This window comes from Haemorhous mexicanus, chromosome 13 (assembly GCF_027477595.1).
Source record: "Haemorhous mexicanus isolate bHaeMex1 chromosome 13, bHaeMex1.pri, whole genome shotgun sequence".
Taxonomy (NCBI): domain Eukaryota; kingdom Metazoa; phylum Chordata; class Aves; order Passeriformes; family Fringillidae; genus Haemorhous; species Haemorhous mexicanus.
Genome location: NC_082353.1, coordinates 8,780,475 through 8,805,288, shown reverse-complemented (window position 1 = coordinate 8,805,288; position 24,814 = coordinate 8,780,475). Strand labels below are relative to the sequence as shown.

The 24,814-nt window shown below is 40.0% G+C and overlaps 1 long non-coding RNA gene across 1 annotated transcript in view; it reads left to right on the top strand.

The window, feature by feature from the left end:
- LOC132333300 (uncharacterized) overlaps positions 1–24,814 on the top strand; it is an 84,037-nt gene that overhangs the window by 19,067 nt on the left and 40,156 nt on the right. Inside the window, exon 2 of the long non-coding RNA XR_009488121.1 lies at positions 733–845. This is a non-coding gene — a long non-coding RNA (uncharacterized LOC132333300). The remainder of the gene's footprint in view (positions 1–732; positions 846–24,814) is intronic.

Below are 24,814 nucleotides of genomic sequence, written 5' to 3'. Positions count from 1 at the left end.
TCAGTAAAATAAGCAGACAAGAATGGCTAGAGAAATTGTTCTTCATTTTTGCATTGAAATGATTATAGGAATTATCCTGCTTTGGAACTCAGTAGAATGAATCCAGTAGTTTTACTAATTTTTTTTCATAATACTTCTAGCTCTGAGTTGCACTTAGAAGTTTGTGCACTAACTCGCATTTGGGGTAAAAGTGTTACTCTGAACTTTGCAGGGACTGTGTTTGCCACAATTTACAGTGTTGTGCCTAAAAGGAGAAAGTGGTAGGACAGTCAGAGCTGCTGTTTTGCCAGCATGGATAATTTCCAGTATTAGAAATCAAATATGTCTTTCTCTGTCATACTGTGTTATATTCATAACAATAAATTAATGCACATTTTTACACTAATCTGTGTATCTAATAATAGTTTTTAAAGTTGTCCTCTTAGGCTGCACATGTAATACTTTTTGAGGTGTGATTGATTCTTGTTTTACTCTCACTTTTGTTCCTGATAACCAGTCCATTTCTTTTAATTCTTACTGATTTCCTATGAACAGGTTTTGAAAAACTGTGACTGAGAGGCAAAAACTATTATGGATGCTATTGATTAACATATGTTATTAGGGTTGGGTTTAATTTTTCTGTATTGCTTTGCGCTTGCCCACACTGAATTTCTCCTGGTTTTTTCCCCTCATTCAATGTCATGTCACAAATAGTTTTTACAGCTTTTCATAATTATTTTTCATTTTGTTTAGGTGGAATTCTGCACATTTTTTCATCTCTGCATCATTTGGGAACAGACTGAATGCTACTGGTCACAGCTGTCTGGGACCAACTTCTGCTGCAACTTGTGCAAAATGGCCATTTAGTATGTACTTATTGTTTTCTCCCTTTTAAAAGAAAGGGTCCTTTGCCTTTTTACATGACAGCCAAGAGTCCTGAAGAGGATTTTCTAGTGCCTTGTGAAAAGTTCTTGGTTTGATTTCTATTTACAAGAGTCAGCTTGTTCTCCCTTCTGTCGTTTTTATCTGTCCATACTATTCTGTTGCCTCTTAGAGTGTCAAATCCTTTGCTCAGTATAAAGAAAACTTCCTAATCTGTAGCTATTCAGATTTATCTCCTTCCTCTTTAAAACTGACCAACAATGCAACTTAAATACTTGGTGAGATGTCTCTCCATCATGTGTCCTCTTCTGAAGAGAATCTATGCAAGGGTGATTTCCAGGATAGGTAAACAAGGGCAGAATGGAAATATTTAAATGTGAAGCAGTTTGTCTGATGGTGTTGGAAGATGGGCTCTGGGGCTTCCTTTTCCTGTGGGATCCAGTGTGTTCAGTTGAGTTCCATATACTTAAAGCCAACCTAAATGCATTAGTGGTGGTAGTAGCTCTTGAGGAGACTCTGCTCTTAGTTTACTACTCTGTTCATTGGTTTGAGACTGCTTATTTATACTTGAGTTACGTCTATGCCCGTCTGTATTATATTTATCTCTATCATCAAATGAGGGTGTTTGAATGGGAGTTATGAGAGAAAGAGAAGTGATGTCAGAACTTCATACCTGGGACAAGAAACTGCTATTGCTTTTCTTCTGCTCCTGGCGTAACCCTTGTGATTATGAATTGGGTCGAAAATGACTTAATTTGCACGACAAAGCTCTCCAACCATCCTTTTTCATGTGGCAGCTTTACAGGGCTACTTTTCACACAGAAACTTCAATCGTGACCTTATGGGTTTTTTAAGGTGAGAAGCTGATTTAAGTTATTTGTCTTGCTAGTTCTGCATTTCCCTGCTGCCCACCCCCCCCACCCCCCCCCCCCCCCACCCCCAAGCTGCCTCCTCAGTCAGTCCTGCATGCATTTGTTATGGGCATGTTAAACAAAACAAAAGTTGAAGTTACTAAGTTACTGTCTCATGTAGGTGCTCATCATTGTTCCTCAGGAGAAATAGGTTCTTTCTGCAGCTTAGTGAGAACTGGTTCCTTTTATAGCAAAGCTTCCACACAGCAGAGGCACTGAAGAGATTGAGTGGGTTCCTGTTGTACAAATCAGTTCCAGACTTAATTGAGAGATTTTTAGCATAGGCCCAGCATTGCACTACCATGGTTTTGGAAAACATGGATATGAACCCAGGTTTCATTTCAATATTAAAGCCTTTGGTCTGCTGCTGCTTCTGTACATTCCTTTATGATCCTTTAAGCAGTTAAAAATTACAAACCCAAGTCTCTTTAAACCTGAAATATTTTTAAACCCCCCTGCTGAAAAAAGCAGAATCCTTATTAGAAATTTCAGTCATTAGGATATAAAATGGAAGTCAGTGGATGCCAGAATACCCTTCATGTAATGATGCATCAGTGGTTTTGTGGGTTCATGTTCCATCTGTAGGCTATTGCACTGCCCAAAAAATCACTTGACTGCAGCAGTGTGACAGGAGTCTCTGTTTTCACTTGCATGTTTGCATTTCAAGTAAAGATGGAATATGAAGCAGTCAAGGTTTGCAGTGTGTTTATGTCACAGTGCCAGCAAAGAAGAGGAATGTCTCTCCCCAGCTTCTCTATCACAAAAACTCTGCATATGGTTTGTCTGCTGCATATTTTAAAATCTTGGGAGTTCCCACTTCTGGGGTGCACAGCTCACCCTTCGTTTTCAACTCCCTGAGACACCCACCATGTTACATGTTACCACATTTTCTACCAGGCATTCACACACTCTCAGATCTGGACCAGCTGCTAACTGGGAGAGTCACCACATCAACTGATCCTGCTCCAGCAGCACCAGCTGCTCAGGAATAGAGGTGCAATAAAAGAATGCACAGTGTAAAAGCACACAATCACTGACTACTTCACAGAAAAGGAAGGCTTTCAGAAAGGGAGGACTTTAACCAGTAGTATCAGGAAAGTATCAGGGAAAATTATTAAATGGTTGAGTAGTCTCCCTAGCCAGCTGATGGAGCATCTGTTTGATCTGTCTGGATTGCCTGAACAATTAGAAAGTTTGCTACTGGAGGCAAACACACAATGGCATGCTGATAGATGCTGCAAATAGATCTTTCTCTTTTTTTTTTTTTGGCTTGACCACCAGCTTTTAAAATGAACAGACACTTCTTTAAATATTTGAATAGAAATTGGGCTTTTCCTCATCATCAGGAACAGGTCTTTGTTTGATACTTTCCTTTATTGAATAAGATTATTGCATACTGAAAAATAGTTGAGAATTCACTGAAGATCTTAAAGTATATTATTTGGCTGGACACTTTAAAGAAGTTCTGTGATAAAATTACTATAGAATGCTTATCAGAGGCTTGAGGAATGCAGCTGAGTGGGTTTAGTTTGCCCTATTACTGTGGATATGCCATCTGTGTGACATAGAACCACTTTACTGGTGAATACTTGCTCTTAGCAAGAAAAGAGTACAGAGAAACCCTGATTATGAGACCACCACAATCTAATCTGTCTCCTTTCCCTAAGTTTGTGGTTAAAATCTGTTGGCATATGGCCCAAAATATATTGCCTCTCTTACAGCAGAGCAAAAGTATGCAGAAGTATTTCCTCTAACAATCAAAGCTTCAGTGCAAAAATAGTGACCCAAATTAACTGTTTGGAAGAAAAAGGTTAAAGGTGTTTTAAAAAAGCATTCCTGACCAAACTGAAATAAATCAGCAAACTTCACCCACACATCCTCCAAACCTGCAATCAGCAATAATTTCATAGAAATAAAACAAATGGATTGCCACATTCCTTCATGTCTATTACACTTCTGTCTTCATTGCAGAAATTACTCAGAAATGAAAAGTTGGAAGGAAACTTGGCTGTTGGTAGTAGTTTTATCACTTGTATTACAGCAAACGTACTCTCTACAGAAATTTCAGGGATGCACTGTTTCTGGTTCTACTAAGCATGCCGAAATTCTTCATGTAAAAACTAAAGAATTTTCTGTACATAGCAGTAACGAATGAGTTGTTTGGATAAGTGTATTACAGCTTCAGATATGCCTAAAAATTTTAGCCTCCACTCCAGAAAGGAGCTTGGCGAATAGAAGCACCTTAACATGCACGTAAACTGTTATTTAAGGTTAAGGTGCTTTCTGGAATTGGGGTTTACCTTTCAAATCGATTTCTACATGGCCTATTTTGATGAAAAGATCACTGCTTAGCTGCAAAAAAAGCAAGAAATGAAACCACACCACGTTTTGTTCTTAGTGTTGTAAGATATCAGATGGGTAGTAAGTGGAGTACAATTTTAATTATAGCAGAATTAGATATGTCAACTCTCACTTCTGTTTACTTCAAGTTTATAGGAAAAGGATGAAGTCAGCAACTTTGAATTAAAATAAAAAAGAAAACAGTACTTTTTCTTCACAATTATTAGCTAGGAAGGTAAAAGGACTATTTGAGACCTGTTCAAAAGTAGGGTTGAGAAGTAGAAGTCAGTTGGACCATGCTAGGGTTTGTGTTTTAATGAAAGATGTATGTGAAATGGGAGATCATTTGTGTAGTGTCTTCTGTGAGATTTTGTTGTACATTAACTTCTTTTGCAAGGGGGATGTCTGGCTCTGAGGAAACTGCGTTGGAAGATCTCTAGCCTGTAGCAATGACTTGTCAGTTTTGACAGCGGACAGTTGGTAGCTGGTGGAGCATGTGGTAAACACCAGGGAGAAATTAGAAGCTGAGACTGTATAACAGGAGAGGTGACATTTATTAGGAAGAAACCAAGTTGTGTGCCATCAGTTCTGTCATAATAAAAGGATTATTATGTAGGAAATGTTGTAGGAAATATTGAAATCCAGAAATAGAGCTTGGAAGGCATTGTTGAAGAGTGTGTTGTGCTCTGAGAACTGGAGAACATGGGAAAGAGTCTTCTCCCATGCAGTATTCTTCAATAAACATTTTTTTTCTCCCCAACATTGTGATATGAAATGGGAAATGCTTTCAAGTAAACAACTGAATGGAGTGCACCAATGTTTTTATTGTCAAAGCAAATAAAAACATTAATTTGGGAGGGACATTGTAACATACTTTTCTCTCTCATAAAAAGCAGAAACTTCATTATACTGGTTGAAAACACAGGCAGTGGCAATGTAAATACACTAGACATGCAACATTTCTGCTTAACACCTTGGAGGCAGTTTGACACTTTGGCATCTTTGTGTTCTACGCCACTGCTACCTTCCTGTAAATCATTTCTCTGAGCAGCCAATTGTTAACATTGTCTTTTGCCTCCTAGTGCAGAAATAATGGCTGGGACTGACCCACAGGGTAATGTAGTGACTCCTGATAGAAGCAGAACCAGAGGAAAGTGTTATTTTGTGCTGATTCTGCAGTATTTGTGTTGTGCCCAGCCAGGTGCTGTGTTCTGTGAGGCCCTGGACTTCTGGTGCTCAGCAAAGTGAAGCCCCATTGTGTCTCTGCCCAAGAGATTACAGCTCCATGTTCTGGCAGTTGGGAGATGGTAGAAGTGGGAAGCAGATTCTGTCCCCTTTTCCCCACTTCTCATAATCCTGTGCATCCCTCTTTTTTTTTGGAGGCTTGGGGTGTGATAGGTTGCTGTTCACATGAGGACAACTGACAGCAGAAAATGATGGTCTGCAATTCATGCCCTACAGAGTATGAGAAGGGAAGATGAGCAGGCCAACATCTTGGGGGCACTACCAGGAAGAGGCCCCAAGGGGAGGTTCAGTCTCTCAGTAAGGCAAGATTGGCTGGGACAAGCATTTCTGACAGAACAGAAATCCTGCTCTGTTTTTCATGCCCGCTAACATTTCTCTACATTGGTTATTAGCATTGATATTCATGTTAACACCATGATCCCTCCTTTTATAAAAATCTTAGCTGCATCAAATAGCATAATGGAGTCTATAAAAAACATTCATTTCCTTAAATTGAAACCCCATGTATAATGCAGTAAAGAAAGTATTTGATTATTAATGATTTTACTTCTTCAGTATCTGGGTTCTCCTGAGAGAAACTTAGCTCTCAATTACATTTCAATTTGATATAAATAACTTGTGAGAAAAAGTTATTATTTCAAAATTTGCTATAAGGACTCATCAGAACTGATGTTAATTCTTTTTTGGTCAAACATATACCATATCCCTGGTATAAATTGCTTAAATACATACTGACAAGTGTTGCTTAGTGTGTCAGCCATACTTGGAATATTGAGCAATGTGGTAATGTGGTGCTATTTGACACTGTGACCTTTACTCAGCAATAAATGCACATGGCACAATGGATATCAGCTTTTACATGCCACAGTTAAGACTATTTAAATTGTTTCCCTAGGTTCTTCTATGTATAAAAACTTAACAGCAAATTAAATGTGGTTTCCCTCTCATTCCCTCATCTCCCAGCCACATATAATGCAGAACACAGAGTTTTAAAACTCCAGCTGTTTATATTCTAAAAAATGCACATCAGTCAGAAGACAGCAGGGATTTGGCATTTCCCTTTTATTAATATACCTTTTATAGGGAGGAACAGCAGCTGTAACTGAAAAAAAGCCCATGTGAAATATAAATGATAAGGAGAGGGATAGGTGGCAACACTAGAGACAGAGGTGGAACAATTGGAGGAAGTACATGCATCCAAACAGCATCCCTTTAGGTATTCTCCAGTTTCACCAGGCTTTTTCTTAGAGTCTTCCCTACATTTCCCCAAGATTTCCTCTGTTTTGTTGGCATGAAGCTGACTAAGCATTAAAAACCATCCCTATTCCCCCCCAAAATAAAACAAATTCACAAGAGGTGCAGTGACACAAAGGCACCATTCTTGATAGAAGTACCTTAAGCTTTGGCTGTAAAATGTAAACATAACCAAAATAATTCTGGAATGCAGTTGTGAAATGGGGTGATACTCAAGCTCATAAAATTCCTGCAAGACTCATCTCCTTTAGATAATTTTTATCTATCTGGATAAAAAGAACAGAGTTAGTGTGGATGTGTTCTGTTTTTAGTGCTTATTTTAGACAGGCGATGTCAATGCAGTAACAAGGATGAAAAATGTTGTAATAAATGAATTAATTAGTTCTGTAAATATCTTGCATTGCAGCAGAGGTCACATCTAGCCATGATGGAAACAAAACTCCAGTAAAAGTCTGTTTCATATGTATGGAGTGATTATAACATGTAAAATAAGTCTGACTTCCAGCATTCTTGAACTACACTGTCTCCTGTTTTGCATTGTAACAATTGCTCCAAGTAAAACTAAACCCCTGTTGAAACCATTTATATCTTTATTAAGCTATTGACAACTTCTATCCTGAGATTTTCACATAATTCTGCCTTCTTTGGCTACTTTATAGGTGAGAACACCAAAGCATGACCAGTGTTTTTAGGTGCAGTCTTTCACATGGAGGGGGCCTAGGTACTCATGCTACTGGAAACTGATTCTTTGGGCCAGAATTTTGGGGACTTTTCAAGTATTGTAATCAGCTGTAGTTAACAGAATCATAAGATTCAGCCACCCTTGATTTTTATGTTGCATTAATGGTGTTTAGGTTCTTGCAAAGCAGTGCATTGCTGTTGCTGGTTCACTCCTGTCACAAATCTGTCTGCTATTACACAGACATAAATCACATTTCAAGTATCCATCTTCTTTAGTGGCTTTATCATACCCACACTGTATCAACTAAACTTACCTACGAAGATACATGCAGAATGTGTCCTTTTTCAGAGACTGATTCTTTTCGTAGGGTGAATTTCTTGATATTTAGAACAGGTAAGAGTAATTTCCTCCTCTCCCTTCCATCATAATAGTTTTGCACAGTTCTACCCATCCACAGATCTGAAAGCAGAGAAATTTTTACCTTTTCCTAGTTGTCTGTTCCTTCTTGGATTGTCTCACTTTTCTGAGACGCCAAACGCTTTTTTAGTCTGACCTTTCTCTTAACTTGAAAGTAGAACAGAGGAAAAAACATCAAAAACACCTAAGCCTTTACAACTGTCAGTTTTGTCCCATAATGGGATTTAAACTTCCCTTCCAAATTTACAGTGGCATAGACCTTCCTCTTGTGAACTGACTTCTGCTGGTCACAGGGAAAAGTTAAAATCAGAGCAATAGTTAATGACCAATACCTTTAGACTGTGATATTTATTCTTCTCAGCAAGTTGAGGTATTACAGACATGCATGAGAACTTTAATTCCTTGTTGAGGTATTCTAGGCATACATAAGAACATTAAATGTGCTGTGTGCTCATGGTAGAGGCAAGTTCAGCGAAAAATGTAGAAATGGTGATCTTTCAAACTTCAAAATATAACAACTTTTTCTCCTTGTCCCTTGGATAAGATGTAATGTCAGGATATATCCTCTTTACAGAATTACTTTGTCCAAAATGCTAAAGGAGTTATTTCTATTTAAGTTTATAATCAGCCTATTTTGTGCAACAGGGTGTTTCAAATACAAGCAGTATTCATCATTAGACCTTCTGTGTGGTGTTGCTGTGCAGTAGTTCCACAATAACTCTGCTTCTGCCCTAGATGGTTTCCTTCATCTCTGCATGGGATGAATCTTAATGTATGGCCCAAGTTTGGGAGTCTTAACACAGTCAACTTTTGACAAGTGATTGCTATTCCTATTGGCTTATTTAAAGCTAACTTAGATATGGCCAGAGTGCTCTGCAGTCACTGTAAGATATCTTGCAGCCATGAAGCTATTAGGTCCTATCAATGTCAAAACAATTACACACTGCATTCTGGAAGAACACTTGCTATCCTGTGGTTGTCCCCTAAAGTGCTGGTTTGGGGGTTGGTTAAGGAGGTATTGTGCTGTCTCACTGTTAATGTTTTCAGCATACCATCATAAAGCTTCTTGTTCATACAGGGAATTATCACAATTTGGGTATGCTATATTTTTATCTTTTTGATCCAGACATATCATAGCCGTGTTATTTTCCATATATAGCAGCATTCTTACACTATGTATGTCTGCTGCTATCAGGATATCCACCTTGTAGAAGATGAAGAATGACTGTTACTAAATAAAGAAGAAGGTAGAAGAAATGGGACCAACAATAGAGCTGGTATAGAAATTGTTGCCATAGCAATCTCTTCAGATGAGCTAGAGAATGCTTAATTGCCCAGCCCATCATGGTATGGTTTATAACTTGATTACTCAACTCACAGGGGAAGTAGTCATGGGGCATGCCTTAGAAATCTTATTCTCATCTGGGCTCCAAATGTGAATGGCCAGATTCAGCTTGATATGATTAGGAATAGCAGAGATGGTTTTGTCTAGACTGCAAACTCCCTGGGATGTGAACCAGGCTCTTTATTATTTGTCTATAAACCACCTATTTTGAGTGGTGTCCCTGAGCATGGAGCATAAATAATGACATGGAGATAATGAAAACTAACCCAACATAAATCTGGGCATTGGTGACTGAACAATTGCAGTTTATTGAGAGTGTTTTGCAGGCCAAGGACACTGTACTGGCATACTGTCCTAACTTTCTGTGTGGTGGTTTCTTCCCTCTGTTTCTGTCACCCATAGATCCACGCAGTTCTGCTGCTTCTTTCCTGTCCTTCAGGACAGCTATCCATCTCAGATTTCATTTTCACTGTCTGTTGCAGCCTAGCCTTTCTGTACCCAGAGGATTCTGTCTCTGGTATCTAGATCTTAGTAACATAACCTGTTGAATATACTCCAGTGCTGCCTTCTACACTTGGCAAGCACACCATAACAAAGCCTCCACAATAATGTCTAATTCCATCCCTTCTACACCCTCTCCAGCATTTTCCCTTGCTTATATGTCTCCAGAGAGCACGGCCATTGCAATCCTATCCAGGTGACATCATGTTCTCAGTTTCCAAGTGCATTTTGTCTTTTCAGAGCCAGTGGACTATCTTTCAATGTACATGCTTTTGGGGCACAGATTATCCTTGTTTAGATGGGTACAGATTGGTTTGACACCTAGCACAGAGAGGGCCTAAATGGTGCATGTATTTTGGGAGCAGGTGTTATATAATGACAGAGAAGTGCAAATAGCATTCAGCCTTTATGTAAAATTTCAGAAAGTCTGTTCTACATGACAGTGAAGACTTGTTAGATTTATTTAGATGCAGTCTGAAAAGTTAATTGGAATGAGGCTGGTTGGCCCAGCTTGCTGGCAAGGTTGAATCAGTCTTCCCATATCTACCACAATAGAACAGTAAAGAAGAATTCTGCCAGGTGAATAATATGCAGCCAAAACATGGTAATAGTGATTATTTATGTGGTGGTATGAGGCAGAAACAATCTCTGCAACTGATGCACGTTATGTACATCCCACAAAGTGTGAAGTGGGACACCCTCCAGGGTTTCTTTATCTGAGCATGCTCCATTGCTGGCCACTTTGGATTTTTGTTGTTTCAGTTCATCCCTGTTTGCTCTGCTTGTGAGATTTGCTAAAATCTCAACAAACAAGGTGCACTACCAAAATGGGAACTATTTTGTACGTTTTTAATTCACTTTTTACATTGCGTTTCTATCTTCTGGACTCTTCTTTTGTTACGTCAGTGAGTGCAAAATTCACTGTAGCACTGGGAGCAAGTCCCACCTGTGCTTAGAGCACATCTGCTCCGTACCAGTTTACTGCTTTCACCACCTGCATTCATGTTACAGAGGAACATCTGGATACTATTACAATTATAGAAGGTGCAGGTTTTATTCTTGGTGCAAGATTGGACTCTGATTTCACAACCTTCTTCGAAGAGTGAAGCTCATGTAAATACATCCTGTCCCATTTATAATCAACATACAATTAACATCAATAAAACATAATGGATCTTTATACTAACTATATCTTCTTCATCATCATCAAACATAATTGAGGTAATATTAATGATGCTAAAGAGCAAAGGCTGTGAATTCAGCCCTCATCATCTGGGAGAGAATTGCGCTCTTTACATCCTTTCCTCTTTTCAAGTAGCAAATTGGTTGTAGATTTCTTTATCTCACATAAAGAGAAGAGATGGAAAGCATAAGGCTAACTGGTTCTTGCTGACTTGAGATCTGTCACACAGACAGGAGCAGACACTATTCATAATCCTTTAGAATTGTTTATAGAATATATTTCTGCTCTTCCCACCCAGCAAACTGTTGGAAAATGCCACTGTCCTTGGTTTGAGTATGAGAGTGAGTGTTTGCATGTGCAGCGTGGTAGAAATCCATTCCACAGCCATGGCCAGATAAGGAAACAGACTTCAAGATGAATAAGTGAAAGGGGACATAGAATGGAGAAGGGAAAATGCAAAAGTGATTTAACAAATTCCAACTGGGAAACAATATGAAGCTGTACCTGATGCATGTGCTTCCTGCATCTTTATGGCAGTATTTTAGAAATGTGAGAGACTGTTACTTTGCCTGAATAGACAAGGAAGCATAAATGTAACCACAGTGTGCAATCCTTGAGGCATTTTAGGTCATTTACAAATGTGTTCACACCATTTTATCAGTCAGGCATTGCTAAACAGGTGTGACCATTTCCTCCTGACACGTTTTCCTGGTTTCCTCCTTGTATGAGGAAACTCAGACTTTTTACTTCTGGCTATGGTTATTTTAACACATAGAGGAGACACAAGCAGTTTGTGCACTTGCTGAGTAATGGATTACTAAACCCAGCATATTATGTGTAGGCAGAAGCTAGGTTTTATATTACTTCTTGAAAGACTGTATTTCCAAAATAGTTTATCACAGCAGATGATCAATTCAGCAATATTCTGTCTGTGATGTTGTATCACTGCAGAGAAAGAACATTTTCTGGATATAAGGACTGAGCTTTCAGAGATGTTTGTACTCAGCTAGAGAAATACATTATAGTTTGGCATAGATCTTCTTTTTATCATCCCTAGTTTTCAACGAAGGATTTTGTTGTATGGAAGATAATGGCAGTGCATATATTCTGCTTTCAAATATGTTCACCCCTCTGAACTGTTTCAGCTGTCCTCCTCCTTCCAAGTTTTTTTGTACATTATCCAGACAGCTGTCTTCCCTTCCATTCTGTATGTAATGGCAATGCTTTTTGCTAAGGTATGTACCTTTATATAGTCTAGGCCTCTGCCTTTTCCACTATTTTCTCAGATATCTTACCTTTAGTTATTGCAAAACATGGTTTGTCTTGTATTTGTATGGAATGAGAAGAGGAAATCCTCTATTTGAAAGACTTTTTTATTTTTCAGTTACATCAATAAGGTCTACATCATTTATATATAGTAAAGTATGCTATCCTTGCCTATGACCTGTCATTATTTTCATCCTTATCAGGTTCAACTGTAAATCTGTTCAAAACCTTCACTAAATATATTTTGGCTAATTTTTTCAGCTAAATATCTTGCAAAAGCAGGGCAACTTCCTTAACATGACTCTGTATCATCTGCCTCCCTTCTCAGATCTTTTGATTGCTTCCCCTACCTTGAAATTTGGCCTTCTGCTGAGCACTATATAATTCCTCCTCACCACATCAATCATACCTCTAAAGCACCAAGCATGTATGTCAGGCTTTGGATTTGCTTTAGCCATAATCCTCTTTGTGGTTGGTTTTGCCTCTCCACCTTTCCTAAAGCAGTTTCTTTCTTTATGGCATTCAATGCTTTCTCCCCTTCAGGTTCTAGCTTACACAGAGCAATGCTGTCTACATCCTTTCATATGCAAGAGACCACAACCAAACCATCCAAGTCCTCAAACAACTCAAATGGTTGCCCACTCAACTCACAGGCTGCTTCAAAAAAGCATTGCTTGATTTTAAAATTGCTTGGGTTCATCTTTGTCTCCCTTCATCTCTTCAATTAATAGAGGCTCGTTACCTGCTCTTACACTCTTCCATATTTGCCTTTTCCTTACTTCCGTTCTCTGGATCATGGATTTCCACCCATTTAAAAAAAGTCTTTCAGTGCTGATGCAAATAAAGTGATATTTATTTGCACCGGTTTTCCCCCCATCCTCGCCTCAGACTTTCTGTAGTGGTTTTACATTTCTGAAGCCTTGGTATTTTTACAGTAACACCTATTGTTGTGAAGCACCATCTGGGATACAACTCTAATGAAAAAGGAGATACAAAATAACTTGGGTTTGGAGATATGCTGGTGAGAAACATTTGCTTAACCATATGGAAATTGCATTTCTTTAGAGTGCAGACCTAAAGCTGAAACAGTAGGGATGTCAAGGCAACTCCCAAGAAAATTCTTAGGAACTCACACAATATCTCTTACAGAGTCTGTCACTTTCCTTTTTTAATGAAGAAGTTCATTACCAAGTTAATGAGAAATGACACTTTAAACATGCTCTTTTGTAGCTTTACTATGTTACCATTTTAAGGCCTTAGTAAACTGTCTAACTTTGAGAAGTGTTTTGTTAGTGTTGTTATTTTTGATAAGTCCACTTTATGAATCCAGGGCAATCATACTTAAATAATTGCTATTCCTTGTGAATTAGATGGATTTTATAAATGGTGTGCATAAATGTTTCTGTGTTGGCTCAAGATTTGTGAAATCCTAATCAGGGAAAGTTTGAATGAATTGAAAACAAAAAAGCAGCTCTTTATGAGGTAGGATGTAGGAACTGAGTCAGTTTGCTGCGGTAGATTTTTGGGGTAGGAAGGGATGTGAGTTTTGTTTGTAAACAGAGTTTAATTTCATGCACTGGAGGTAGAATTATGCAATTAAACTTTTAAAAAAGGCTTCTGGCACAAAGATATTGCAGCACTGTAAAAAAGAGAAAGGACATTTCACACCCAGAAGTTATCCATATGGCCACTGACCACATGCTTGGTAGAGATGTGAACAATATGTCATTGGTATTTACAATTCCAGGTAGTTTTCTTGTATGCCATAAAAAGTAAATACTTAAGCAACAGTCTTTGCTGTGTAGATCTTTAATGGGTGTGGGAAATTCTCTTTATTTAGCAAGGAATGCCCATCATTTGCTGTCTTGGGAGATGTGTTGGCAACAGATGGGATCTCAAGAGCATTGTTTCGCTGTTATTCTGAGTGTTAAAATGCAGTTCATTTCATTCCTTTCTATTTTTTTTTTCTTTCTTTCCTGCAGGGGTGAGAGGGACTGTGAAAAATAGAGGGGGAAAGTAAAGAAAGCAAGAGAGTAAAAGAGAAAAGAAAATGAAATTTGAAAGAAACAATGGAATGAGAATCCCAAGAGAAGTGTTGAAAAGCATGGGTGAATTGAGAACACTAAGTTTGGGCGGAGAATCCTGGCAGATATTTAGTACATACACAGTAATGGCAAAAAGGGAAGAAATAAGAAAACCTTAATTGCTCTGAGTTCTGTGGTGCTTTCTCCCCCCATTTTCTTCTCCTTGGACTAATGTGCTAGGGTACAGTGGACTTGGGATAGTGGAAAACATACTGTGGGACCATGTATATGGGACTACATGGCACTGCCAGAAAATGGCAGCTGACTTGGTCTTCCTTGCAAGTGCACGGATACGGTACCATGTGCTGCTTAGCAGAAGAAATTTTGGGTTAAAAAATTTTATTTCATTCTTCTTTGGGAATTTTATTTAGGCATGTCCTGGGAGGATGCTTGGAGATTCTATTGTTGTTCAGAATATGGCATGCTGCCCACATCTGTGTGAGGTTTTTCAGCAGAGCCTTAACACTTCCAAACAGATGTTTCAAAAAAACCCCCAACTTTTCTGAAATACAATATGCACAGGTCTGACTGTATTTTTGTTACAAAAGTCAAACAAATTGTCATGTTGAACAAGGAAGATAATGTTTTGAACCTAACACAAGAGGTAATCAAGAGCATTAGTTTAAAATGTCAACCTCTTTTTCTTGTTTTTGCCTATAAACCTTGTAGGGAGAGCACTTACCCTCTCTTCTCCACAGGAAAAATCAGGCATAATTTTGCATCAGATAGCATGAAAAGAGATAGTACCTGTGGTAATGTGAAGGTGGCCTCAGTATTCAAAAACTGTGTCAGTTGCACAGAAACTTACAGCTGTGATTTCTCAATATGGGAAGTGATTTGAGGATACTCCCAAATGCATTCTGTCCTTCACAGTTTAATTGATTTTCTGTTTTTTAGACTCCAGATTACCATTCAAGACATGCTGATGGCTTCCCTTTTTTGCCCTGCCAAACCCATTGTCTATCATGAATGTCTGACAACTGGGGTATTTGAAAATGAACATTACCAGAAGACTGGTGATGTTTCCCTGTTCAGAGAAGTGACTTCTATTCCAGGTGACCAATTACAATGAAAAATGTGAAAAACCATTATGCTGAGCAAACATCCAGTCTATCTCCTTGCCCCAAGAAGTGATGCAGTCTACATCAGTCATCCCAAATAAGTGTTCAGCTATTCTTAAGGGGGTACAGTGATGAAGACACCATAGCTTTTCTGGTGCTCTAATCCAGCATAATATTTAACATTAGAAATGCTTTCCCTAATACTTAGCCTGAACTTTGACTGCCATAGTTTAAATTTATGGAGGTCAGACTCTTCCAGTCCTTTTTGTATAGCCTTTTACATGTTCAGAGGTTATTACTGTTCCAAACCTGCCCCCCCCCTCGTCACTTTCTAGAGTATTTTCATAGTTTGCATATCTCCCGCTCATTGAATCTTGAGCTGGAGATATGCAACCTCATGAAAAACATGCTGTCAGAATCCCTGGTCAGCCTCATCATTTTAACTTCACCATCTTCAGCTTGCAACTGTACTCTGTCTTCCTGCTTGTGCTTCTGTTCTGTCCTCTTGTGTTTACATTTTTTTGCAACAGCATGACATGACTGACTCCTATTGAGTTTGTGAGCCACAAGAAACCATAGATTATTTTCTGTAAGTTTTTACTTGTCTAGTGTGGCCAAATCTGCTTAAATATGTCATATTTTGAACACCATATGAAGTAGCAGTTCCAGTTTGATGTTTTCAACATTTTTTCAAAAGCTTAGAAAGTAATGATCAAGTATTTTTATGGTCAGACATATTTTGATTCATATCTGAATCCTTTTCTGACTTTCCCCCTCTATCTTTTGTGTCCTGAGACCACCAGTGCTTATGATCACAAATGAAGTTAAAGTATTTGAAACAGAATATCCTTATTAAGTACATTGAATTTGATCATTGTCTTTAAGGGATGTTATGCTGACGTGCCTGAGGACTACTGAGAATAAAGAACCACCTCTAAGTGCTTTAACTAGGCCACAGTGTTTAATCTACTCTGTGTTGTCCTAATTGTTTTCTCATCTGATTGCTGCAGAGTATTCTTGGTTTTGGATCTTTGTATGCTGGACCCAAACAGCTTTGAAATAAGTCCTCAGGAATATGCTGTTGAGAGAGGCACACTTGATGAACTCAGGATTTTGGAAACTCTTCTCATTCCCCATGTTGGAGTTTTGTAATTTATAGTTTCATTTCTAGTTGGCCATCTTATACCATTCAACAGCTTTTGATAAACATGCTACTTTGGTTTCCACTTTGGATACAGGAGTCAAATCAATGCTGCAGTAGCTGCCAGTCACTGCTAACCAGTTAATAGGATTTCAGGGGAAATCATGAGGACTAGAGCATTCTCTGCCTAGTCATGGGTCTTCTGTGTGGTGCTTGGAAGATGCTGTGACTGGCACTGGCCAGCTCAGGTGTCACTGATCAGCTCAGGGGTTCTTCTCTCTGATCTTGGGAGGGAAAAGTGTTTTTAGTAGGGATAAGTATCCCTACAGATATTAGCTTGCTTACTCTTTTCTATTACTCAGAAGAGAATTTTTCTTTGATAGTAGTGACCCATGCTGAAAGTGTTCTCAACACTTGTGAGTTTAGTGCACAGGCATCTCTCACACATGGTACCACTGTGTCCTGTTGACCCAGTGTGAATAAACTTTATGGTGCACTGTCATATGAGTGTCTTTCAACATTAACAGCCACTCTGCATCTATCCTGAAGTCTTGGGAGTAGCTGCTGTTACAGGACTAGTCCTGGGTTTATTCTACATTTTTTTAAACTCTGAAGTTCTGAAAAACATGGATGGTGGTAAGTGATAGGCAGTACTTCTTTCAAGAGCCCCATCTTGGTATGTCTGTAATTGACATTTAGGGACATCTCTGCACTGTCTTACATCTATTAGCAAATGCAAGGTTGTAGCAAAATGTTTCTGAAGATTTTGTAACCCTGGTTTTGAGCACTGTGCAGTGCTGCTCCTATTTGTCACAATGTATTGTGGAGATGCGGTTTCCCTTTACCAGCTACTAGCTTTAATATTTGGATTTCAGCTGGAGCTGAAATGCAGAGTTTTAGCAAACTCTTTGCCAGTAGTATTTGGAGAGTGTGAACTTGAAGCAGAGATGGCTACAGAGTCCAAGGAGATCCTAAGTCCTGCTACTGATGCTAACAGCATGACAATTCTGGCAGCTCTTGAAACTGTGAGAGTTTAGCTAAAGCCAGCACTGAAACTGAAGGGAAGAAGGAAGAGAGCTGGACTAGACAAAGATACTTTATATTAGCTGAACATATCTCATCACCATGCACACGATCTGTAATGGTAGTGGGTACCATGAATGTTTATCATGGTGAGACAGTATGGTGGGCATGTGAAGGACCAACTGAGCAAACAGCAAACACAAACTAATTTTTATCACCACGTACAGAAGAAGCTTCCATCACTAAGGAAGGAAGAACCTGTGGAATTCTTATATTTCTAAACAGTAATCATAATAGTATACATAATATTCCCGATTTCTTCCTATTCAGCTCCTTGCAACTCTAAAAGATAGGACAGGGCTCTCAGACTGACCTGCTGTGACTCAGTTTGAGTCATTATCTCATTATCTCTGTTTTTCCTCAACTTGCTCATCTTACCCATTAAGCTTTAGGTTTTTAAAACAGGAACTTTCCCTTCCTGTGCATATTTATCTTGTGTCTAACGCAACAGCCTTGATCTTGGTTGAGGCCTCTTGGTGATACCAGAATACAAATAACAATAGCAGGCGCAGCAGAAACAATAACAAAGCAGGTTGGTTAACCTTTAATGGTCCTTTCCTGAGACATCTCTAGGTATTAGAATACTGTCGTTTATTTGTTTATTTATTTTTCTCTCTGTGATGACTTTGAGTTGGCATATTGTCATATTCCAGTGACAGTCACCACACTCCATGCACTGGCTAGCTTTTTCAGTCACTGATCATTTTTTATTCTGTGTAATTGCCTTTTGTTTGCAGTTGTTATTTTAAAGGTGACCCCTGACCCTGCTCAGGGAAAGAAATAATGAGTAGATTGCTGTCTGGGACTTTCTTAGTATTGCTACTCAGAGCAAGTGAATATTAGCAAGGGCTGGTACTGCTGCTCATCTGCACCTGCATGAAAGAAAAACTTGAAGGATAGGGTGTGGTGGTGGTGGGTGTATTTTTTTTCCTGCACTTCCCCCCCACCCTTCTCCAGCTGGTCCCTCATCTTGCTTCTCTCTTGTATTTCAGTTTCTCCTGTACTCATTTCTGTTGTGTGGAATTTGAGGTTTCTCAATACATTCCCTGCCCCCAGCCTGCGCACTCCCCACGGACCCAGCTTCCTCTCGCACATTCCACACTGGAGCGTACCACTGTGGAGGCAAAGTGGGCTCAGGGAAGAGTCCATCTGAAGACTCTCCGTCCCAGGCCCACTCCGTCATCATCCTCATTATCTTCACCATGCTGAGAGCACTTTCACCAGTGAAAATGCAAAGATAACGGTTCTCATGGCACTGAGAATTACAAATTCCTGAAATATTTCCAACATCAACCAGCAGAAAAGCAGGGTGATAGAAAACAAATGGTGACAGGAAGGCATCAGGGAAATAGGAAAGAGAAATTTAGGGCTGTATAGGCTAAGGAAAAAAAAAAAAAACCGAAAAAAAAGAGAGAGACAATAAAGCCAGGAGACAAGGGGGGAAAAAAAAGCAGAAAGAGATGAAAAGCTGAGAAAATGTGGGGGCAAATCAAAGAACGAACAAATGAACCAGGCAGGCTGTAAAATGAAAGAGAATGAAATTAAGTGCATGGAACAAATATTCGGATAGTGATCAAGGATAGAGAGCAGATGCTGAATATGAGTGAGAGCCAAAACACAACAGGGATTAAAAAAATCTGTCAGAAGATTTGGGTAAATTCTTGTTAAGTTTGTATTTGGTTTGATTTGAGTAACCCATCCCTCATTTTAATTTCAGCTTGTCTGCTAGGAATCTGGTAAATCCACAGCAGATTATTTTCAAGGGCTGTTGCTGGTGTTTTGCTTTATACTGGTTTTTTACCCAGTAATAATTGGGCCTGTCATCTGGGTAGGTCCAGGATGTAAGTGTTGTGACCTTTGTGGGAGAAGGTTTCTTCTATCACTTAATGTGTTTATGTTTGAAATACACGCTCAAACACACGGTCATCCAAACCTGCCTGCATCCCAGAGCACTCTGTTTCTGGGAAGGCTCGTGTTGCTGAGTGTAGTACTGGCACTCCTTATATCCACCCTGGAGAGGGGAAGCCCACAGGAAGAAGGATCAGTGTGCTGATGTGTGACTTCTGCATTATGAACAGTTGTCATGTAGTAGTTCAGAGCAGAACAAGGAGCTGCAAAAAAGAATCAGGCAGAAAGGAACTCAGCCAAATACAAACAGTTCTCCCTTATAAAACATCGAAGACAGGTACCATATAAATCTTCATTTATGGGCTGCTCCCAGTTACAAACCATCTCTAGACTGGCAGCAGCACCTTTACCATACTGCTTTTAATAGATGTCTTCCTTTGGTACTGTACTTTTCCATACAAGCTTGAGGGGAAAGTAATTTAGTTTAATAGCAGCCACCCTCATTTTGAAGCAGGCCTTGATTTAAAGCCGGAAGTAATTAAATGTAATGAAGCCCTAGGCTTCGGCACCAGGATCAGAGCTGTGTTATTCACAGCATACATACACATCCTTGTTGCTAATGTGTCACTACTCTGGTTTTTTCAATCACTGTGACCTGGGTTTTTAATTCCTGCTTGGCAGGCCCTGGTACAGTATCTGTGAAGGTTAACAGCTTTACAGTAATGGTCTGAAAACAAAAGGAAGGCTTATCTCAGGTCTGGGGACATTTTTCTTTTCTTTATGAGATTTCTTCTTATGATCTAAGTATGGCTTTTTGTGCTCAATTTCTTTTATTGCTTTATGCAGCAGTGGTTTGTCAATTCCTAACTCTAAACAAAAGCCTTTGAGGCAATTATTCCCACATTTCCCTTTTGACAGCAAAATTTAAAGTAAAGCTTGCCTTTTAAAGGCACTTGCATACTGCTATTTTTTCTCCTTTCCCTCCTCAATAATTTAATCAGATTTCTCTGGATGTTCCCAGGGTGTTTTTTAGGTGTCCCTTGCTCAGCTTGGTATCTGTATGGCTCCTTCTGTTTGGCTTGTTAGCACTTTGGGACAGGGAGTTTGGAAGTCATTGGGAATTGTGCCATTGGCTTGAACAGGGACAGACTTTTTAACCTTGTGTTAACTCAGTGGTAACAGAAACCAAACTGACCTCTCAGTGTCTCTTTCAAGTTACCAAGATCCAAATATCAGATGTAATGTGTGACAGAATCCCAAAAAGAGGGTCATCAAAACAATCGAATCATACAGGAATGCTGTGGGATCCACCCGCCAGTGTAAATAACTCTGTGACCTCAGTTTCATTATTCTTCCTTTCTGATGTCAATAACTTCCCACCATAAAAGTGTACCATGAAATGGAAGATATTTGAGAAGTCTGCCTACCAGCATGGCTCTCATATTCAGAAGTCAAAGAAAAATATATCTTTCAGTAATATGCATGTATGCGTGTGTCTGCATTAATATGCAGAGAGACTCCATACTCGTTTTTAAAACTGTTGTTTTTAATATGTTATAATGGTCTATTAAAAGCTGGGTCATACAAAGGTTTTTAATGCAGAGATTCAGAAGAGCAACCTCAGCTATCTCCCTCTTCTTTTCACACAGTGGATTGTGAATAGTCAGTCCTGGAAAAGAATTTTTTTTTCCATACTGTAATCATTAATAAGGCTGAAATATACCAGTGTCACAAACTCTAATCTCGCTGCTCCTCTAAATATACTGTGTTGATTCATTTGCCCTTACCAGACTATCCTCTAAAAAGCCCTGAGATTTTCATCATGTAATTACTAGAAATGTATGGTTCCAATGTTTTTAACAAGCAACTTTACTAAAATTACTCAACTAGGTCGTGGAACTGGCTTAACAATGTGCTATACTACTGGGGTGAACAGCATTTTGTGAGTGGCCAGTTTGTTATTTTGGTGTCCAAACTGGGTATTCTACAGTTAGAGGTGAGGGATGCAAGTAAATCAGAGGTAATGGCAGCAACTTTCTTCTGGCAAAGCAGCACTTCCCATTTCCCGTTGATCTGCAGAGGGACTGGCTGATGGGTGGTATGGCCATTCCTTGTGTGGTTGAACTTGGTGGAAGCTGCTCTTTCCAAGGATGCCTCTTTTCATCTTTTGTAACCCTCAGCTCCCAGCCACACACTAAGCCTCCTACAAGGTATTCAATCGTGTGCTGACTCTTCCTGGCTGTAAGTGCCATGGATTACTGATCCTGGTTTTTCTTCCAGTAATTACTTTTGCATGCTAATTGGTGAACAGTGTTGCACACTCTAATGTCCTGTTTGAAAACAGTGAATTTTCAGAGCACTATTAATATGGGTTGACATTAATGTAGACTGTTTATTATGCCACAGGTTGTTTTAGCAGTCTTCTTGCTACTATCCTAGGTTTCTTTATCTTATTCTTTTACCTAGACATCCAGCCTCTTTACTTTTTATGCTAGAGCAAAGCTGATCAAATGGCACTTATCTGTTTAGATGGTGGAGGATAGCCAAGATCAGGGATTTCACAGTGGCCAGGTCATAGAGTCAGTTGCAGGTCAAAAAAGCTGTAATCATTGCACCGTGGGCTAGATTTAAATGGGCTTTCCTGATTTACTTAGTGCACTTAGTCCCTGTTTAAGATTAAAGTTCTCATATAGTGGAGGATTGAAAAATAACTCTGCAAGGCATACATTGCTCATATTCTCATATTTATATTTTTTGCCCCACTCTCTCCCCTCCCCTTTTTTTTCTAGCACAGGCCATACACTTTAGAGTGTAAGCTTTCTGTAGAAGTGCATGAAAGTGTACACAGTTAATAAGGCATTCATAAAGTAAGACCATTCTTGGTTTCCAGGTTTGGAATGATCCTTGGAATGAAAGACCTTATTTATTTCCCAGCAGACTTTTTTGCATGTATGCAGAACAATTACATTTTGAGGAAAGTGCTGTGTTATGGCCTTATTACTTAACAGATCTGATTGTTTCTTCCACCTTATGCAGAGATGCCTTTCCAATTCAGTAGATCTTGAAAGATCATTCTGAGGAATAACATCAAAGCATACCTTGCATAGCAGTGGAGACTCTTGTCTTTGAGACATACTTTGCATCTCCTAAGAAGTGTCAGCTCTGCCCTCCACAAGAACACAGGTAATTTCTTATCTGTAAGACCTCCTGTAAACAACATGTCACCCCAACAGGCCCTTTCTGCCCTCGTGAAATACGGGAGGGCCCAGGCCACAGCAGTGGTCCCTGGGCAGATCTGACTGCTGGAGCCCTGTTCTCAGCAAGGCACAGCAGGCAGCTCCATGTTCACTACCCACCTGGCAGTGTTTGTGGCCTGGAAGCCCCCTCCATCTTTCTGATTTCACAGTAGACCAGTGCTGTGACTTTGTGAACAGTGTGAATGGGAATTAAACAGCAACAACTAACAGTCTCTCAGCTGCAGGGTTTAGGAACCTGCCTGAGGTATCAGGTAAAACTCTGGCCCACCTTAGCAGCCCTCAGAGGGGCAGCAGCCCAGCCCCAGCCTGAAGTGCAGCCTGCACACCAGAGGCATATGCCTTCACAGCTTTTAAGTTTGGGGGTAGTGTTGAGCTTTTAACACAGTGTGCAAGCTTTCACTGCTTTTATTAATTACTTCTTCTCAAGTTTCCACATTTTATTTTATTATGTTAAAATTCCTATAAGACAGTATGTTTTTTAAACCCTTGTGGATTTTTACATATTTAAACCCCTGTGGATTACATACCATACAGTGATACAGCATTCATCAAGGTACAGATCCAGCAGTATTCCTGAAATCTGCCATGAGATCCGTATGTTTTCATGAAGTATATGGGTAAACATAACAGCATATTTAGTCATATCTTATCTCACCTGATAAAAACCCCCAGTTTTAAGTAAAAAATTGTGTTTATTCAAAAGTGATGCAATTTTCATGAAACTGCTTTATGCTTTTCATGAGATTAAGATGCAATATGCGCCAAGTTTCACAGCAATATTTGTGATATTATGAACTAGTTGTTATACTCATGACATTATTAGCTGCAATTTATTAAACAAAACACTAACAAACTGCACTTACAATTTAGTCAGATGAAATTAACCTTACCATATATAAAACCACTTCTTAAAAATGCATGTAGTGTCATATTTCACAGTTACCATGACCAACTCTCTTTACTCCTCCAAACTGGAAGGCAGACGTGCAATCCAAACTAAGTAAGGGAAGATAAAACCTGTTCTCAAAGTAGCAACACAAAACACCTAAAAATACTGTTCCATATGAGCATATTTTCTCAGTTTGGAAAAAAATCATCTTCCTCTCTCCTCATAACACATGCAGAGGTCTCTGCACTTCTCGCTTAGTGCACAGCTTTCCACCGGCTGCTATAAACCAGGGGAGGTAGTTTTGGCTGCTTTATCTCAAAAAAGCAATGGATTTCGTTGAAGTCTTTCCCACAGGGGCACTGTTCAGCTGCTTGGGCAGAACTGCTGTGCAGGCCGTGAGAGGAGGGCAGGGCTCCACCAGGGGTTTGTGCTGTCACACCAGGTGAGGGCACAGGGATGGGTAAGGGCTGAGGTGCGACTGACGGTGAGGGTGTGAGTGCTGAGCCCACAGTGCCGGCCTGCCGCGTACCCCTGGGGGCTGGGGACAGGGGGCAGTGCCCGGCGGGGTCCCAGCCTTGGGGCTGGGGACATCTCCCAGCCAGCATGGCTTTGCAACGCTTCTCTTCATGTGCTGTGTCCAGACGTGGCCCAGGTGAACCTGTCCTGTGTCCTGCCTGTGCTGGAGCAGCATCCCAGCCTGGAATGCCATGGTGCATGGGGCATGCACATGAGGTCTGACAGTGCTGCGGGGACGGGAGGTGTGTGTGGGGAGGAACGTAGAGAGGGGTCGGTGCAGCCTTTGCAGTCTGGCCCAACCAGTCTGAAACAGCCACTTTGCAACTCTCCAGTCCCATTAGTTGGCCTGGAGCACATGTGGCCTTGGGGATGGCTGCTGTGACAGAGATTCTGCCAGGCTGGGTGCAGGTGGCTGACATTTGTCTGGCAGCATGTGAGTGGCAGCCCCCAAAACCTGGGAGGGGTGTGTGGGTTGGCTACAGAGAGGGAGCTTAAACTGAAATCTGCTTTTAGGTCAGTTTGTCTTCTTCCAAAATAGGTGTGTGGGCTACAACCAGAGTGGTTTTGTAGCAGGTGAGAACAGCATGTGTTTGATACCACATTTAAGAGTACAAGAAGAGGGGGGTGTGTAAAGAGTAACTGGAGAGCAGGACAAGACGGTTGTGTTTGCCTCATCTGGGGAATTCTTGATTTGGAAGTGCCATGGCTGCAGCAGCATCCCAGGGTGGGCAGGCTGAGCAGGTGCCTGACACCTGAGCGCTCACAGGGGCTCTAGGAGGCACACGGTGACAGCAGTGGTGATTGTTCCAGCATGTTCAAAAAGCCCAGCAGAACATGTGTTCTCTGCATACATTTTCTGAAAGCACGAGAAATCATCTTATACCTGGGTCTGCTTTAGCTTTTTAAAGGAATGTACTCAGTGGTTAAATG